General features: G+C 40.4%; 1 non-coding gene across 1 annotated transcript; it reads left to right on the top strand.

Moving 5' to 3' along the window:
• Positions 1-16,901: 16,901 nt before the first annotated feature.
• Positions 16,902-16,983, top strand: trnas-cga (transfer RNA serine (anticodon CGA)). Its single transcript has one exon. It is a non-coding gene; the product is annotated as a tRNA-Ser (tRNA).
• Positions 16,984-17,990: the final 1,007 nt, after the last annotated feature.

Genomic DNA, 17,990 nt, shown 5'->3' with positions numbered 1-17,990 from the left:
TCAGGGACATGAATCAAAACTGTACTCAGGATCTTTTACAGGCTACATGAGCCAAATCTCTCGGGCCCTCGGCCCTCTCGCCTGAGTCGCACACTCATGCACATATCAGCTCACGTGTGGATGAACCCAACACATCCTGTATATGCACACACACTTACTGAGTCGCCCTTACACTGCGTTTAAGTGCAGCAGTCCATTTGTTGTATGCACACACACTCTGAAGCACACACAGGTTACACAATGGAAGCAATGGTGGCGGGGATTATTTATCTTGACTATGACTTCACTCTGTGTATTGCCCTGTCATCACTTGAGTGTGTGATTCTTTCTTTGGAACTTCCTTTATGTGTCCTGGTGCTGCAGGTGTATGTGCATATTTGTTTGCCTGTGTATTTAAATACACACCTGTCTGCTTGTGTACCTGGGTGCTTTTGTGTGTGTGTTTGTGTTTGTGTGTGTGTGTGTGTGTCTGTATGTCGGCAGCCAGGTGCATTACCCTGTCAGAGCGCAGAGCTCGCCTCATATCTTACCTCTAACAGCCAGATAGGAAAACCGCTCCACTTTTGATTTGAGGCGAGAAAAGTGGCTTAGCACACCTCTCTCATATATCTCACCTTCTCCTTCACCCCCCCCCCCCTCTCATCCCACACTCCCCTTTTACTTTTATTTGTCAATTTCCTTCTCATCCCGGCAGGGGCTGTCAGCAGTACTGGAGTCTGATGTACCTGTGGCTCAGCATTCATTCATTTCAACTTGCCCCAAAACTAGCGGATAGAAGAGTTGCTGTACTCCCTATGGTTTTTATGTAATACATATGCAGCCAACCTATACCTTAAAAAACAACTTTGGCTGTTAATGCACAGACACGTGTTTATTTCCTTGTGGAAAACTGACGACAGCAACATTCCGAATTTGAACAACTTCAGCCTAGTCTCTCTACGCATTACACTAATATTGGAAGATACAAAGAAAAAATACAGAAGCACAACCCTCCATTTCCCCTGCCACCTTTCCCCACCTCACCATTAAATGTTATAGTCCCATTTTGGTTCAGAAATATTAACACTAAATGTGGAACTATTATTATCATAAGAGCGACAGACGTAGTTTCCTTAAACGAGTCGACCATTTATTGGCTGTAAAGATTAGCTGAGTCACTATTGTTTAATCGTTTTGTTTTTTTTATGTACCTGATGCCAGGATGTACACACATTAGAACTAATGTTTCAACCAAAATAACAGTTTTATGTTGTAGGGGAATAAATAGAAATAGAGACCCTAGTTGCTAATGTGTCTATCAGTGGGAAGCCTGAATAATCGCCCTTCAGAGAATGTGTCTGGATATAGTTTTATTATCTCAATTTAATGAACTAATCCTTTACCTCTAAATATAATTTTGGCCACTTTTTCTATCAGGTTTGCTTCATCTTTAAAAGAGATACTCCGCTAAACCATCAGAATGTGATTGTTTTCCAATCAGAGTTCTCCCGTTGTTTTGTCAACTAACAAAGGTTTGACTTGATCGCACAATGGTTACAATTGTATAACTGGGACATAAGCCCCGAAGCCCCACATGTGTTTGTTTAGAAAGTGACAGGTGAGTTAACCGAACACATTTTGATTTATAGTGGGTGGAAACCAAAAATCACTGCTCTACGCTTTCCTGAAGGCTCAAGGCCAGAGCTATCTCTCTGGTTTAGCTGCTTTCTGTCCAGAGGTCCGTCTGTGACTCCAGTCAGTCAGGCAGCACAGATGGCAGAGTGAAGTAAAATAGGTCACAAACAAAACTGAAAGGTTTAACGACAGAACCTAAATTACACTGATGTGCTGCTTAAACACTCTTTCGAATATTACAAAATGATATTGCGACTTAAATGGAGGCAGGTTTACTCTGATCTGTGGTAACTGTTAGGATTCGATATATTCCAGATGAATGTTTAAATAACTTTAAAGAAGTGAAGAAGATGGAGTTGCAATGGGCTTTACATGCCACCATTCATGAATTGGAATATGCATATGAAAATCTCTTTGATTGCTTTGATCGGAGGACTCTCACAGAAGAAAGAATGATCAATAATAAATAATGTAATGGACAGAGAATCACACTTCATGATCAAGGGTAGGCCTGTCACCATGTTCATGTCTGGCTGGATCACAATGCAGGTAAATGGAAATAACTCTGTACTTTTGTCCCTTTTGGTTTCAGTAACATGAAGTGAACAGCTGAATTGTGGAGTTTCTGTCCTTTCATAGCTTTAAACTGTTCTCTGATGATTACGCCCTCTATGTTTAAACCTTGTGAAGAAACAGTGTAAAATTTCAAATATTAATTACCGAGATACATGTGAGTGGTCACAGGGAAGCGGAGGGAGACAGAGAGGTTGTTGGGGTTGTGTAGCATTCAGTTACTGTAGTTGTTAAAACCTCCACAAACCAGAGCACTGCATCTCCGATAGGGTAAAGTAATGTTTCCCAACAGGGTCAATATAGATTTGTCATTATTATCGTGTTTTTTATGTAGTTTTCATTTCTTTACTTCCATTTCTTTTTTTAACTATTCTCCCACTGGAGGCTGTAGTGATTGCTTTTTTTTTTCGTTTTGACGTTCACTGCTTTTGGTTGTGATGGGAGCTGAAAACATGCAGGTAGTTTACAGTGTGTAACATGATAAACAATAGAAAAATGCATTGCTTTTTTACTCACAAAATCACAGATAGACTCTATAAAAAATGGTTGTTATTTTAAGACACCGGTTTTTTAAGCACTACCGATGCTTCAAAACCAAAACAAATTGTTAAAATCCCTTTAAATCGTGAACACCATAGACCGAATTCAATTCAGTTTGTTTTAGTAGTTATCTAGTTTAACTCTAGGTCTGTGTGCAATTTGGGGAAAGAGCCATTAAAGCACAAAAAGAATATAAAACATTAAACCACAGAGGGAAAAGTTTCATAGATCATTTCTTGGAATAAAAACTTCCCGGATCGTCTGCAATTACAACTCAATCGTTATAAATCAAAACATCACTAAGTGTAAAACAAGTAATCAGCGGTAAATTTCTTCAGTGAGTGTGTGTCTTTGCAGAGGCTGCTGTTGATACATATGTGTATATAGTTGGGCAGAATGATATAACAGGTGATGGTGTGGTTAAACTCTTCAGTTTATTGCATATAAGTCTTAAAACATCATATGTCATCTTCCTTTGTGTCTTACACTACTTTAATTTGATATATATACACACAGCAGCATGTAGAACATGGAGACATTATTTAACTGTTGACACCAGGCATCACGTGCCATCCTTAAATTTGCTGCACCTGCAAACTAAATATGTGTTTTTCCTGTTTATGGCCCTCAACCTTGTGTTTGCTTTTGTGCAGCTGAAAACATAGAAGTAGCTCAACACCAGAATGGTCTTTTAAGTGGAATATAAAATGATGCCTGGAATAATTTGATCATATTTAGACCTCAGGCGACTCTTCACTTGGCACCTGCCTTTAAACGGAACTCCAGTCCTTCATTTTAATTTACACCGGCTCCTTTAATTACTCACAGCACACTTCAGCTAACATTTCAACTCTACCACTTCAACTCCTTTCATAACTTCTCTTCCATATAGACTCAAGCCTTACTCATCATGAAAAATGACACCTGATCCCCATTATTAATTCTGTTTGAGATGTCACGTCTGGCACAAATTAATTTTCTTCTCCAAAGACTCCACATGTTAAGACACTAAATCAGATCTTTAAGCTCTTTCACATTTCCCACCCAAAAATGATACCTTTTTTTGTTGATAGTTTTAATTAACCGAAACCTTGCATGATATATTTTTAAACCCCTGCATTTCTAGCCCACTATAGTCTATACATCAAACTACGGCTTCACAATCAACCAAAAACGCAGGCCTAAAATTCCTGGATCTGTCCCCTGATCCCGATCTGCACCAAAATCTTTCCCATTAGTTTCATGGTCATCAGTCCTGTAGTTCCTGTGAGATCTTGCTTCAAACAAAGAGACGGACAAGGGTGAAACCGTAACTTTCTGGGCGGAGGTAACGAGCCACCAGCAGCACTTGGAGAAGTCAGGTTGGTTGACTGGTGGCCAAGTTTCTTTTGTCCTCAGCGGGCAATTAGACCCCCGCATACCACCGGAAATAGTTCCTGCTTCATCTGTTTGCATTCTGCGATGGTGAGCTTTCCTCAGCAGGCAGGTAGAACTGTTGTAGCCTGTTTGCTATTAGCAGGGAAGCTCACACCAGATTGCCAGTTGATAGTAATAAATGTGTACGGACATTCCCACTACATGATACCAACGATGTTCCCTGGCCGAGCCATCAATTTAGATTTCCTGTGCTGTCGAGTGGCGTAGATGTGTTGCAAATCAGCCTTTTTTCACCTCTTGATGTGATGCTGCCTTTTTCTTTTATCAGGGATCACCTATGGTGCGTGGAGTTGGAAATCCTTTCTCTCAGCTTGATGCCCCTGTGAAACAGTATAGGTTGCACTTGACCACTTGTCCGCCAATATTTTCATTGGCGTTGAGGTCGGCATGGATTTCTGTTCTGGGCTGGCTGTTACCGTTGATGCCTCTGCACACGTTAGAGACATCACATCTTATGGGTTACTTAATAATAATAATAATAATAATAATTACCTGACCCCATAATATATGCAGGTGAGAACAATTCTGGGTTTCAAGAGAACCAAAATATGAGTTGCATAATATTTTTTTTTTTTTTACACATGGATCATTTGTGCAATTCTTGTCTCCAATCTGAAAAGAGCAGCTACGGTATTTGTCTTTCATTTGAAATGGAAAACGGTTTCTTATCGGGGTTAATTTTTTCCATTTTGTTTCGCACAAAGTTTCTTTTGTATTGTTGAATAATCTTTTCGAAAATGTTCCCGTTTGTTACACAAAACTTACACGTATCCTGTGTATAGGCAAATATCCCATGTGGAACCTACAGAATGTGGATGCTTGGAGGACTGGCTGTTTGTCTGTTTCTCTAGTGTTTGCCAGTGGCACATGTAGCAGGCTGTGACTCTGTGTACTCTCTGCTCTCCGCTCTGTCATCCGTATAAATATTCATGGTGCAGTGTACTTATTAGATGTGCGGGATGTGCCGGGTTCAGTCAGTCTTCTTCGTTAGCGTTATCGCGCCCGGCTTTCACCAGTCAACTCCCTCCTCTGCTCTCTTTCCCCATCCACTGTCCCTTACTTCCAGCAGCCCAGTGCAGACAAGGGGCTCGGTAACAAATTGCTGCAATAAAAGAGATTATTAAAGACTGCTTCACGTATTAGAATATAGCTGTGGGGTATTTTCATAGGGAAATAATCAGTTTTGTGCTCTCTCTTGGCTCACGCTCCCTCTGTCTTTGTCTTTCCATTGGCCTGCCTCTGTCTATTTCTTACTGCCATTGTAGGTGTATTGGTCTGAATGTTGATGACAGTCAGGAGCGTGGCGGAGGGCCAGGAGCAGGGAGGGATGAGAGGGAGGGGGGGGGGGGGGGGCAGAGATTTGCAAACAAATTTAATAACTAGCCCTGCAGAATGGAATCACTTTGCGAGCTTTAGAATTGCTCACCTCCCTGAAAGTGAGTGAGAGGGAGTGAGAGAGCGGGATATTGAAAAGAGAGGAGAGGTGGGGACGGGGAGGGGAGGGGAGATGCCGTATTAAAGGACTGGGGAAATTTGAAATGTGTCACCACAATTTCAGCCGCCGCAGTTATCGGGGGGTGTGGTTTACACATGAACATTTTACTTTAAGGGGGGGGGGGGGGAGGGATGTAATTAGAGAAAGGTGCAGAAAACAGAAAGCACAGAGAGACAGGAGGGGAGAATGAACTAAAACAAGCATTTTGAAATGAATTCAAGCAGCTCAGCTTTAAATGAGAACATAAAGATAATCGAATTTATCTAGCCTAATCCAGATGTGTGTACATTATTTTTTCAACACTTTTGACAGCAAATTGAAAGCTCATCAGCCAACATCCTGTTCACAGAGGTCATAAACGAGCGTCATTGTAATTAATATCACAGTGATCAGTGAGTCCCCACATTATTATCACTGTTGTAGTATCAAGAGCTCAGTGGGATGCCTTCATTCTGCAGCATCAATAGAAAGAGGTTGCAATCAGTTGTGTTTCATCAGTTGTTTATTCCCATATTTGAACTGCCATTCAAATTGTGAGCACTGAATTGTGGTGAATCAAAACACAATATTTTTTAAATTATAAACTGCAAACAGTATGCTGATTTCATTAAGTTTAATTATATATAAATCTAATAAGGAGGCCAGGGTTCAATTCCCTGTCATTCATTTGAATTATATATAAATCTAATAAGGAGGGTAGGATTCGATTCCAGGTAACGGCGTGGAAAGGTGCGGTGTGGCCCTGAACGTTACCAGCTTACCTCAGACATACCTCAGGCAAATAGGAGAGTCATACAGGCTCAGACGTAGCTGGGGTCTAGGAGGTTCACATCAGCGGTTGGGGGCTGTCTCCCCCAAACTGGGAGATTGGCTACTGCAGATTCTGTCCAGGAAGGTGCTGTCCTGGGAACCACTGATAAACCTCCCAGAACCCGCGGGCTCCCAGGCCTCTGGTGGAGGACACATGCCTAAAGGAGAAAACACATGAGAGACCGCCCTCATGGAGCAAGTGGGGACATCTTTTGAAATATACATATATATATATTCTAATATCTTGCACTCCTGCCTGTACATCGCTAACACACTCAGCAGCAGGAGTATATAAGCTTGAGTGTGTTGCTCTGGGCAACCCTACATCAAACTGTTACATGAGTGTTTTACTCATTCCCTCGCCCGACCCATATTACCATGTATAACCTTTTAAGGACAAGGTCTCTCTTTTACACCAGGCACCTCAGGTTACCTTGCACCATTCAAACTTCCTCTGCACATTAGATGTTAATGATGGGTTGCATGGAATCTGAACTAAACATGATCCACACAGCTGCAATTCTCACTGTCAAAAAGTTAAGAAGTTATACGACTTTCAGGTTTTTAAATTTTGAACCTGTTGTATTGATTTAAACGTATTAGTGTTTGGTTAAGTTTTCTTTTTTTACCTCAACACTTAAACGCATCTTGCAGGGTATAAAAGGACTTGTCTACCTCATTCACTGCTAATTATGGTTTTTCTTGATGTCAGGAATCAGAATGACATTCTAAAGCATTTCAGATTTGTTTCTACAAGGATGAGTAGAGATTCTATCCCGCCCTGCATTGATAACAATTTTACGACCACATCATTGTCTTTTAAATTCAACTCAAGTGGTGCAACATTCAGACCCCCTACAAAATACTACACACAAAACAGTTGTAAGTCAGTCAAACTTTAGTTACGTACGTTTGATTTATGTATCAGAAAAGTCCCTGATTGGCCCTTTAATGAATGAGGAGGCTTGGACTATATCCTGGCCATAATCACCCAGAATCCCGAGTAATTATTTCTCATTCTGCTTAATAGCTCCCTCTCGTGTAACCACGAATAAAGATTATTTTATTGGCTTGGAATTGTGGTCCTTTGATTGGTTGGGAATGGTGATAGTGTCGTCAGTGTGGTTAATTGCTGCTCTGAAATCGTTTTAATAAGAACAAGTGCCCTTGGTGGGTTGCCTCTCTCTCTCTCCCCTTTCCTACCTCTCTCCGACACACGCTGAACGAGGGAGAGACAGAGATTGAAATGTTCCCATTAATGAGTGTCCCCTCTTTCTAATTATTCTCACTGATTACATGCAACAGTCATGGGTGTGCGAGGCTACCTAAAGTAAATTGACATGCCCGACACACTGAGAGAAAGGAGGAATGGAGGCCGTAGGAGCTGCTCTGCTGAGGTTCTTGCCTGATCGTCTGTCACTAATGAACAGATAATCCATGCATGATGTACACATTAAAGATTAGACTGGCACCTTCAGATACACATTAGTTTAGTTTGTGTTACTAATGGCCAATCGATAGCTAGTTTGCCAGAGTGACTTTTTATAGTCCCAGCGGGGTGAATTAACAGCAGGTGCAGATTCCATGCATTGTTTCTTTTCGCATTTTGTATTATATCAAGTTGGTTTTGCAGTTGTGGTCCACAGTTGGCACCTGGTTTAATTCCCCCTTGTACAAGAATAGTTTGGGGTATAATAAATTTTCCTTTAAAGAAGAAGCGGAACTGTGTAATCACCTAAAACAAATGAATACAAAGCTATAAATAATTTGTACCTGCCAAAAATCATAAAAGACACAAAGCTGGATGAACATAACATTTTTTTTTATGTAATATTTATGCGTAAAGTATTGATTTTTGTGATGTTATTGTGATTGCATTAGTTCTACTGTTTTGTAGCTGTTTATGAATAAGTTACAACATAAATTACTTGATACTCTACAACCGCCTCTTTTCTTGAGGTGTGCTCCAGGGCAAAGTGTTTGGTCCCCTCCCTTCCCATTCTCCTCTCTGCTGTTATTGTAATGGTCACTGTTGCAGTGTTAATTTAGGCTTAGCAGCAGTATAGCGATATTCACATATAAACTGTATATATATATATATAGAGGGAGATTTCATTTATCTATGGCACATTTCATTATGTTTAAACTCAAAGGGCTTAACAAAAAGCACAATTTAGTAATATGTTGGCAAAGAAATAGAAAAAAGGTGACAATCAGCTTTTATCAGAGAAGGAATCCTCACTAGACTGACTATAACTAGAAGAACCTCCGCCTGATGACCTGAGAAGCTACATCGAGATTTAATCAGCAAGTCAGATATACTGAGAAGCCAAATCATGAAATGCTTTACGTACCACTACAGATTTTGAAGTTGATTCTGTATTGTTGCTGGAGATAATGAAGTATTCCTCTGTACCAGAGTAATGTGCTACAATGTTCTTGTACGTGTAAGGACTCTTGTTGAAGCATCAACAATGAGCTGGAGCCATAATACTGATTGGGTGATCCACTAACCACCTTGATTTGAATGCATGAACCATGATTCAAGTGCAATGCCTAAAGAAAATCCCATTATATAAAGAGAGAATTGAAAGATAGAGGAATAGATTAATCATTTCAAAGTAAGCAACCATGCTTGACACAGATATCAACAAAAGTTCAGAGCGTAGATAGAGGAAAAGCAGTTTAAATGGATGAGTCATGCAAATGTCTATTTGATTTTCTTCTTACCAAAGAAAACTGTTGTTTTGTCTTGACAACATTCAGGCAAACGTCTGCTCTTGAAAGCTCCATTTAGCAGTGTTTTTCTTCAGAAGGGGAAGGTTACTATTACAAATGATAATGACACTGAAAACCAATAATACATCAGCTTTAACTACTTGATAAACTATAATAATATCAGAGCTCTGTTACAACTACAATGATTTTTTTTTCTGGTCCCGGTTTTTGATTAAAAGTTTATTTTTTATTTTCACACGAGCTTACTTTACTTTTCACCTTAACTTCTTGCTTGTCCTTTTTCCTAAGGCCTTTTATTTAACATGCCTTGTTCTGTGTTTTAAATCTAAGTGTGCTTTCATTTGAATCAATAAAGCAGCAGCGCAAGTCTTTCTGCTCCATCTCTTCCTCGCTTGTCTTCCTTCCATTACAATTTCCCTCTGAGTGAAGATCAATAGCACATGGACCTTTTAATGGCACAGTACTGTTGCTAGAGTGTGTAATGTAAGAAAGCAAAAATTACCTGCACTGAATTAGCAGACAGCGTTTGTTTGTGTTTGTCTCTGGCTGAACTCTGCTGCTGAGTGTATTGACGGTGTTCGATAATGCTGCTGCTTCTCTTTTGTCAAAGGAGATGGACAAAGGCTAAGTGAAGATGAGTAATAGAGTAACAGACATAGATTGACCGAGAGAAAGAAACAACACAATCTTTTCTGGTGCGAAGATATGCTGAACAAATCAAGATCGTTTTAATATGGGAACAATAACCTGTGCAGTTGAGTAGGTCGTAAGCTGTCAGAAATACCTCATTTAACACTTCCTTTCTTAATTATTACGGCATTTCCAACCAACGACATGCCTATTAATTGCAATAATGTTTCTAAAATAAAAACCCTTGCAGTATGTGTTGCAAACAGAGTGCTACCACATGTATCTTACATTCTGTCTTACATATGATTAACAATTTTTTTTTTAAATGTGTCCAATTGCCACATATTTGAATCTGTGAACTGGCAAATAAACTTTCATTTATACTTAAACTGCTGCCTCAAACCTAAATAACCAGGGCACAAATAAGTACTCTGTTAGTTTTACCTCACATGTTTCATTTCCTAACACCATGTTATCGAAACTTCAAACAAAAACAGCCTTGAAACAGACATCCAAAGGAACAAGCTCACTTTTCAATCTCAAAATCTGGAAAGATAATATATGATATTCTCTGTAATACACAAAAACCCTCAACAAATCCTTTGTAATCTGCCACTGATGTTCTTCCTTTAGGTGTCCCCCACGGGCACAGTGTTCGGTCCTCTCCCTTTCCATTCTCCTCAGTGGTATCATACATTGTAATAGCCACTTTTTTTCTAATGGTATTCTGAGGATCTCCAGGTGTGCATGGTCATAAACCCTCTCTTCATTAAGGTAAAAAAAACGAAGCTTTCTTTCCTATAGTAAAGTGTGACAAGGTTTTGATACCCATCTCCCATACCCTTGCAATATTATCTGTGAAAAACACCAAACATTCCATTAAATAGTTAAGGAAAAGCTCTTTTCCATCTGGGAAGCATAGAGTAGAATAAAGCAGATTTAATAATAATAATAATAAACATTATTAAAACATTATGAAAATGTGCTCTACATAGTATGTTTCCTCTGTTTTGGCTGCTCAAGAATGTATTTTAGCCAGGTTTCTGACTTATACCATAAGTGAGATATAAGATAACAACCAATATCTGTATCAAACAAACACCTTCCAGTTATGTTGGGTGTTTGTATCCATGTGTATATGTGGAGCTATGTGCATGTGTGCGCCTCTGGAAATAAACTGAACCGACTGACTGAACAAAGCCTTTTTGGGACCAAGACAACATGACTAATCAGTCCTCCTGAGTGTAATCTCCCTGAGAGCCCAAGTCTGCATGAAGTTGAACTGAATCAACATGGTGTCTTGGCCATGGTCTCTTGTCTCAGAACAAAGCACCAGGAGCCCCCCCACACACAGACCTAGACACAAACACATTTTTATCTTTTCCGTTCCATAATTGAATTATACCAGTAATCAACCTTTTCTTCAAATAAGTCCCATCATTTCTCTTTTCAGGGAGACAGCTTATATTGTGTCATCATCAGCATTCTTGCATAAAAAATATTATCGTTTCCTTTTTTTTCTTCTCCACCCTGGTTAATCTTAATCAAAAAGGTTTAAGTCCTGAGGTGACTCTATCTCTAGGTGATGACATTAATCACATTACTGACACAAAACTGTATATACACATAATAAGTCAAATGATGTATGTCTGGTGATCCCATTCAGCGCAGAGGACCTTGTTTATTTATCACAACTTGGTAATAAGCACTCTATGTAGATTATACCATTCATCACTGAGAGCACAGCAACACTGATACTGACATCTTGTACGTGCGCATGCATTCCTGCTTCGAGGATGTGTTTGGTTTATCAGATATATCAAAGCCATCTCTTAAAAGGCCATGGTCGTTACAGCTCTGTGGCTTTTAGTGTACAAACGTGTCAAAACCTTGCAATCAGGATTTTTGTGATTCCGTCTCTCCTTGACAAGCCGATGAGAGCTTTACTCTCCTGTGCCTCAACTCGAGTGTCTCACATAATTTGTGCTTTGTGTTTGTAGCATCCATTTGGACCCTGTAGATGAGCACTCGGGCTGATTCTCTGTGGGTGCCAGCCTCTGTCCCGTCACACTGCCCGGGCTTTTCCGGAGATTGATTGGTATCAGCCGGCTGTCTGACAGCTCCAGAATTAAATCTCATTCAGCAGACCTGACAATTTGAGCCTGAATGGAAATGTGTGAGACCGACGGAGGTGAAGGAGAGGCAGATTTCGAGTGTGCAGGGCGGATGGCGTGGTGGAGAATGTGGGACAACTTACTGCCACAGTCAATGTGGAACAATGACACAGCATTAAAGGCTAAACTGGAAAAAAACTTGTATCTGTTTTGTGCAAGATGGAGAAACAGTACTAAATAGAATAAGTGCTAAACATTTTTCACAATGTAAAAACAATACAGTTAAAACAGACAAGATTGAGGGTTAAAACATAAACAAATATTAAGCCAGCCAGCAAGGTGATGGCAGGTAATACAAAGAGATAATAGGTGCATTAGGGCATGAAAGTCTCCAGTAAAGGCACAGATGTAATGAGGGTTGGGGCGACTATCATCCGGATAAGCTGGAGTCATGAGAATCTGTGCATGGGGGTGCACAGCGGAGGGTTTTAATGAGAGCTGAGAGGCTGCGCTACTCCGAGCAGAGTTTAGTAGGTCACACACTTTGAATGGACTCTGCAGCGTATATAGCTGTCATTTCTTTCCTGCAACAGGTTTGGATTTTAATAACAATATTCTGTTGCTGGCTTTCGGTGGAAATAGAGAGGAGGAATTACAATAGTGAAAACAGGATGAAATTAATAAATGTATGATAATTTCTGTAGAAAAAAGAACAGATCAACTCTGTTCATTTTGTAGAGGTGTAATGAGATAAGTGAACATGTGATCATGGGAATCATTTAAGAACGTCCAGCTCTCAATTTCAAATATATAGGAAATGGCCATGTTTGGCCCTTTTTATGTACCTCTGGGATTTTTGACAACTTTTTAGGATGGGGCATATACCTGTGTATAGCAGATGAAGATACAAAATCTGTCAAATAAACAAAATAATATTTTAATTCAATTTAATTTTAAATTAACTTTGATTGATCAGCTGGCCCTCTTCATTGTTAGTGGTAAAGCACTTACATGTTGGACATGTCGGTTAGAGGAAAATGTATGTAGAATTTTTTTTTTTATAAAAGATTACACTTGTAAAGGATGGTGTGTGTGCAGTAGCTACTTTTATACTACCAGTTGTAATCACATTTCCAACTGTCTCCGCCACGTTTTCATCATAAAATGTAGTAAATTGAGTAAACATTTCAAATGTGATTATGAAAAGGTGGATATTGAATGTTGTGTATCTAAATCCTGGGCAGGACGTAATGGAGAAGATCATACACTGACTAGAAGGACGATGTACGTCTCCATCATAGCAAAATCTATCTAGCACATGGGCAGGGAACCTTTTTCCTGTCAAGGGCCATTTAATATTTCATAACATCCTCCAAGGGCAATAATAAATTATTAAAGATATATCACACTAACCTCTCTAATGTGATGGCTTGAAGTGCTTCTCTTCGTTGAGGCAGCTGATGTCAGATGATAGTGATGCTGCTGCTGTGGGTTGTTTGTAGGAGCCGGATTTGAGAAGAACTGCTCATCACTGAAGGTAGAGTCATGAAGGTAGAGTCATGCAAATGTCAACGTAGGTCTCCTATGTTGTGCAATAGTAGGAGTAGAATTGACGTTGGCTAATTATTAATAATCATGAAATATGATTATTAAAATAACAATTATTTCTTAAAAATAATCAAAAATGATAAAGCTATTAATTAAGAAATGTAACACATTTAATTAGAAATGATACGGTTATCCATTAATAATAGTTAAAATAATTAATGAAAACAATAAAATTATCAATTAAGAATAATACAAATCTGTAATCATTGCTTATTGTCGCGGGGCACCACCCTGGTTACAGGGACCAACGAGTCAAACTATAGTTATCAGTCTCATAATGATAAATGTCAAATCAATAATCTCAATATTTAAATATTAATAATTATTTAATTAACAGTGAAGGCTACTAAGTTCGAGCACAGGCAATCATAATCCAGCTGTATTCACATACACATGTACAAATAATCACAGAAATACAAATACTTTAATTACAAAAGTATTTATTAAAAAGGGGAAATAAAGTTAATGTTATTCAATGATTCATCATTTTAACAAGCTCCGATATTTCAAAGATAAACACAGCAGCAGCACAATTCAGACAATACATGTAAAACCGGCGTTCTACCTATGTATGTCTGTCTCGGTGTGTGTCTGTGTCAAAGTGTCTCTCTGTGTGTGTGTGTCTATGTGTATGCATGTGAAATAAAGTTAGTGTTATTTAATGATTCATCATTTTAACAAACTCCCATATTTCAAAGATAACAACAGCAGCCGCTTATCACAATTTAGAAAAACACATGTATTCATCTATGTGTATCTGTGTGTGTGTATCTGTCTGTGTCTATCAATGTGTCTCTGTGTCTGTGTAGGTGTGTGTGTGTGTGTGAGAGAGAGCGAGAGAGAGAGAGAAAAGAAAGGGGCGTGGCGATGACGCAGTCACTTGGTGACGTCACATCTAAGATGGCGGCCGATCATGATTCGTGGAATCAAGGCCTAAAAACTCTCAAAATGGCGGATTGACTACAAAACAAGATGGCGGAGCCGTTATGAATTTAGAGCCAGAATGGGAGGAGAGGGAGAGAGGAGGCGTGGCAATAATAGACTCAAAATGGTGGGTTTAACTTGCGTTATTCAAAATGGAGTCTATGTTAATGACACCATGTGGCCGGAGCTCACACTGGTGGTCGTCACATGAATTACACCAAGGGATTTTCAGACAAAGAGAATTCTTTGTCTCTGCTTCGGCGTTCGGCCGCATGGCTTCCAGATGTGTCCAGCCTCTCTGAATATAGATTTAACTATGTTACATGAACTGTATTCTAAATACAGATCGGATGTATGTATAGGTCGGTTTAGAAGGAGAGAGAGAGAGAGAGAGAGAGAGCATACAAGGAGAGAGCAAAGCTCTTAAAAGCACCGTCAGAGACAAGTTACATTTACTTTACCACTCAGCACCCAAGTGGCGTTGTGTGCTGAGGTTTGACCGGTAAAGTCTCTTTAAAGTTGTTCAAACGGTCACAATGAGCTGGAGACGCTGCTCACGGCGCTTAAAAACTGTGGCACAAGGCCGTAACCGGAAACCGGAAGTGGCGAGTCGCCGCTAAACATTAGAGACTCGGCGGTCTCATACAAAACAAATACATTCAAGTATTAAAACAATACGCTACGTATTAGATTAACATCTGCCCAGACAATAAAGCCTCTTACTGTACCACCCTCGCGGTGTGCGTGCGCGTCGGGCCAGTGAATCACGTGGTCTCTCAAGCGGTCTTCGGCCGCTGGACCGGACAAACAGCGGATTTTCTCGTGCTGCCTCAACGGGATGAACGTCGTCCTTCTTCTTCAGGGATGTGGAGCTCGTGCTCCTCAGCGGAATGAATCTCGCGCTTCTGCAGGGGACGGCTGTGGAAGCCGTTTGTAGATCGTTGGGGAAAAGAAAAGTCCGTGGGGAAAATGGAACAGTCTGAGATTGTTCCGCGTGCAATTTCCTGTTTGGTCTTTTCAAGTTAAAAGAGCAAAAGTCCTTTTGAAAATAAAAACGTCGACTCAGATAAAAGACAATGAAAGAAATGAAAGAAAATAACTCTGGTTGCCAAACTAAAAGTTAAGGTTGCCCCCGTTAGCACTGAATCAGCTGGGAGGCCCCGAAGGGGGCCTGGTGTTGTCTTCAGAGCAGGGTAAAAATGGCAGCGATTATTGGGGTCTCAGTGGTTTTGTTCTACCTGAGAGGTCCTCCTCCTTGAGGAGTTGGTCATAGGATGATGCTGGCTTTAAGCCAATTGAGTGTCAGAAATGGATCTGAGTGGGCGGGGCTTGGAACTGAGCGGGGGTTTCTGGGAAAACCCCAGGACATTTCTCCACCACCAGGGGGAGATTCTTGAGCCTGCAGGAGGATGTTTCCCGCCCAAAGTTTAACAACCCTTTGTTCCTCTCGGCTTCAGTGTCTGGTGGCCCCCCCGCTGGGCTCTGGCCCAACACCTAATAATGGGAAAATCCTTGACACTTATTTACAGTTGAAAGAACAGAGAGAGATTATTGCACCTAGGATTGAGCTTGTTTTTGCTATTTCGCTCAATGATATTATGCTCTTGATTTCTTAGCTTATCTGCTGTTTCCACATGAAATAATGCAGGAAATAAAATTGGGTTCAAAACCTTGACACCATAAATAAGAAAAGTGGTCTCAGACTTTTGCAACCACCCATATATCATTACACAATTAACTCTGGAATGGGAGATAACCGAACAAGGACAAGGTGAGAAAAAATAAAGTTACAATGGCCTAAGAAATAAATAACTTCTGTACAACATACAGAATATTTTAGGAATTTTTTGTTAGGTTCACAATGAGAGAAGAAACGTGCAAAACAAATGTCTCACTCCTAGTATATTTGAATTATTTTAGCTTTACAGGACAGTAAAGACTTTGCCTTAAGTCATTGGAACAACTGGTTAACATGAATATGATTTCAGCTTTGGGCTATTTTGAAAGTCCTCTGTAAACTGTCATCTAAAATGTGTTATGTGGGTCAGTTGACCTCCAGCATTAAACATCAGGATATATCAGTGTTGTTCATTTCTCTGTGTGTTGTTTTATTTTTAATAGCAAAGTCGGTGACTGTAGAGTACCTATTTCATGTGATATACATGTTATTGTTTCCCTGTACTATTTTTCCATCCAAACGTAAATACCACCAATAGTTTGGTACTACTGGATGAGCTCCTACAGGCCTCTGTGTGTTGTGTTAGGGGCTGGACTTTAACACAGGACCTTCGAGACAAGTATATTCAAAAGGTTTAATACAGAGTTAAGATAGAAGTCCAGACATGAATGGTTGGTAGAGGTCCTAAGACAGGTATAAGACTAGTTATACAGTTTTAAAGGATGAGTAGGTGTATGCGGTCACGGTGGCCGAGAGGTTAAGGCGTTGGACTCGAAATCCAATGGGGTTTCCCCGCACAGGTTCGAACCCTGTTCGTGACGTCACTTTTGGGACATCAGAGTGGAATGTTGCTGGTTGGAGGCCACGAACATACGTGGTCCGGAGGATGGACCAGACCTGGATCTGTTCAAGTCCAAGAGGATAGATGAACTCTACTCAATGTCAAAGTTCCCCTGAGCAAGGCACCTTACTCCCCTAACATCTGCTCCCCGGGTGCTGTGTTGTGTTCACACAGATGGGTTAGAAGCAAAGGGTTATTTATACCAATGTTGGATATGTCTATGGAGTACCACCGAAAATTATGGGCGGCAGTACCCCGAGTGAGACGACTATAGGACACAGGGAAGAAATGTCAACCATGGTAGATATTTTTGTTGAAAGATTTTGCGATTTGGTAAGAAAATAAATAAAACATCACAGGGGGTCAACAGTTAACAATGTGGCCACTTCTGCCACTTTATTGAGAGTTACAGTGTCACAACCTCCTCCTCCGCCGCCGTTTTTGTCGTTGTCGGAAACCTTTGACTGCCCTGCCCTCTTGTGGATGTATTGCTTGCTTGAGGGAGATCAATTAACAGGCAGCCACGCCTAGCCCGGAGCACACAAAGTCAGGCACAGGCACTAACTGGGGACAAGAACACACAGCTGTGAAACACATAAAAAAAAAATAGCCCAAAACAACAGACTCTTTATTCCGCACACTGTGTAAAGTACCAGATGGGAGCTTAGTGGCTGTCGGTGTCCATGCTGGCTTCGCTCTTTAGCTAATTCATTTACTGCAGCCAAACAACATCCTTCCAGAAAGACCCCTCTCTGAGAATTCATTTAATAACCCTTCAGCAAGTCTCAGGCTGTGGGACTGTAAGGCCCAGACTGTCTGTGTTTCTGTATGTGTGTGTGTGTGTGTGTGAGTGCCAGTGATTCCCTCTGCATCAGCTCGGGTCCCTTTGGATCTCTCCATTAGCACTGTCTGTTTGGATCCGTTTTGTCTCGGCAGTCGTGAGTCACCACAAGCACTCACGCCGTCACAAATGCACAAATAGTGCGA

This window comes from Pleuronectes platessa, chromosome 5 (genome assembly GCF_947347685.1).
Source record: "Pleuronectes platessa chromosome 5, fPlePla1.1, whole genome shotgun sequence".
Lineage (NCBI taxonomy): Eukaryota > Metazoa > Chordata > Actinopteri > Pleuronectiformes > Pleuronectidae > Pleuronectes > Pleuronectes platessa.
The sequence above is the reverse complement of the archived record's forward strand: the minus strand, read 5'-3'. Positions and strand labels throughout refer to the sequence as shown.